Here is a 2,122-nt window from a genome sequence, read left to right as displayed (position 1 = left end):
GCGCGCGCGCGGGCGGGGCTTCCGGCCCAGCAGTCTCCTGTTTCCAGGCGCGGACGCCGCGCAGCACGACGCGGGCGGCTGCCGCCGCGCCCGCCCGCCCCTCCCGGCCGCGCGCCCTGCGCACCCCAGCCCGCCCCGCCCCACCCCACCCCGCCCCTACCCTGCAGTGGCGGCTGTCCCGCATCCCCCGTGCACCTGCCGGTTACACTCACCCACCCGTGCACCCGCCGGTGTACCTACCCCTCACCTGTCCGTGCACCTGCCCCGCGACCCACCCACTCATGCACCCACCCCCACACAGCACCCGCACCGCATCTGGCCTCCACCCACCAGGCCCCAACCTGCTACGCGCAAGCACACGCGCCTGTCCCACACCCACTGGACCTTGACTGCTGGTCCGAATCTAAACCTTCATCGCACCTACGCTGCGCCTGCAGCCAAAGACCCCGCAGGCGGCTCCTTGCGTGCGCTCCTGGGCGCAGGTGGCTTAAATGTCCTTGGACCTATGTTTAGAGGGCCATAGGTGCCCAGCCCACCGCCTTAGGACTCTTAGGGCGGCCATAGGTTTGCAGGAGGCCGCCGCATATACCCGACAGGGTTTCCCTGGGAAAGCCTGGCCTCTGCACTTGGCCTCTTCTCGGTTCCTGGGACCGAGGAAAGGGTGTTCCCAAGCGGGGGAAGAGCTTCCTGAGCGGGTCCCGAGCTGCCCCAAACGCAGAGCTGGAAGCCAGCACCAAGAAGCAAGAGCAGGAACTTCTCCGGACCTGAGTGGGGTCACTGGGAGGGGATCAGCTGTGGCCGAAGTGGTGTTCATGCCTGGGACCATCTGGCCACCACCCCCCAGCCCAGGAAGAGTGCTTGTGCTTAGTTCCAGAAGTCCATAGGGGAGCTGGCCCTCAGGGTCGTGGGGCCGCCCCTAGAATGGGAGCTAGGCAGGCCCCAAGGGCATGGCGATGGGGAAGGCCCCTAGGTCAGCCCCTGATCCATGGAACTGGGACGCTGTTAGTTGGCCGTGAGGATGAGCAAGGTGATGTCCTCTTGGGTACAAAGGCATGGACACACACAGCAGCAGCTGACAGAACACCTGGTGGACAGTCCTGAAACCAGTCCTGCTAGCTCTATGATTTTAACATTCATTAATCAAAGAGAGAAGGTGTGATGGATAATAGGGAACTGAGTGTCTGTGAAATAAGGCTTTCAAACCCCTGCTTGGCACTCACCTATAAAAATACTCCCCAAAACTGATTAAACATATGGAGAAAATGAGAAAGAGGATGTAAGTGAGCATTTAGTAAACCCCTTTGAGGACTTCCCTAAATGCAGGCACAAGAGTAGTCCCAAGGGAGAGATGGAAATTACAGACGTGGGTGGCGGTTCCGCCACTGGGTTGCTGGCGGCTCATGTAACATTGTCCAGGACTAGAAACCCTGCCGTACCCAGGACCAGCTCCCTTGCTCTCCTAGTGCTGAGCCCCCTTGATACCTGCTCCCTCTACCTCACCGTGCCCCCCCAGACCAGGGTCACCCACATTACTTGTCCCCAAGAATGGCCCTGGAACATAGATCAGATTCTATCGTGCCCTGCTCAATTCCCAAGGTTTCTCATTGTACTTCGTAGGCAATCCAAGCTTCCAATCACAGCTGGAGAGCCAGGTCTGGCCACCTCTGTCTTCCTCCAATGTCCCTACCGTGCTCTAGCCACATGGCCCTTTCCCACCTGCCACAGAACCTTTTCATGTGCCGTTTCTGCTGCCTTCCCCTGCTCTTCGCATGGCCACATCTCCTCCTTACAGGAGCTGGCTTTCTGTCTGAGCTTTCTTCCTGTTGTACCGTCAGCTCCCTCAGCCCAGGGGTTTCTGCTTCCGCACCCCATGTATCTGAGGTGGGGACCTGCTCAGTGGTGATGTGTTCCAGGTGTCTCCTCTCTCCTCGGCACCAAGACCACAGGCTCCTGCCCCTGAGAGAGGGTCACCCTGATGCCTTCCACCCCCTCACCCCACACACCTTTGCACATGGCCCTGAAGACCCTGAGTCACCTTCAGAGAACTGGCCTGAGGCAGGCAGATAAGCAGGCTCAAGAGAAATACATTCCTGTCCTGGCCATGCCCACAGCTCCAGGGTGG

Source organism: Manis pentadactyla, chromosome 5 (assembly GCF_030020395.1).
Source record: "Manis pentadactyla isolate mManPen7 chromosome 5, mManPen7.hap1, whole genome shotgun sequence".
NCBI classification, from domain to species: domain Eukaryota; kingdom Metazoa; phylum Chordata; class Mammalia; order Pholidota; family Manidae; genus Manis; species Manis pentadactyla.
The sequence above is the reverse complement of the archived record's forward strand: the minus strand, read 5'-3'. Positions refer to the sequence as shown.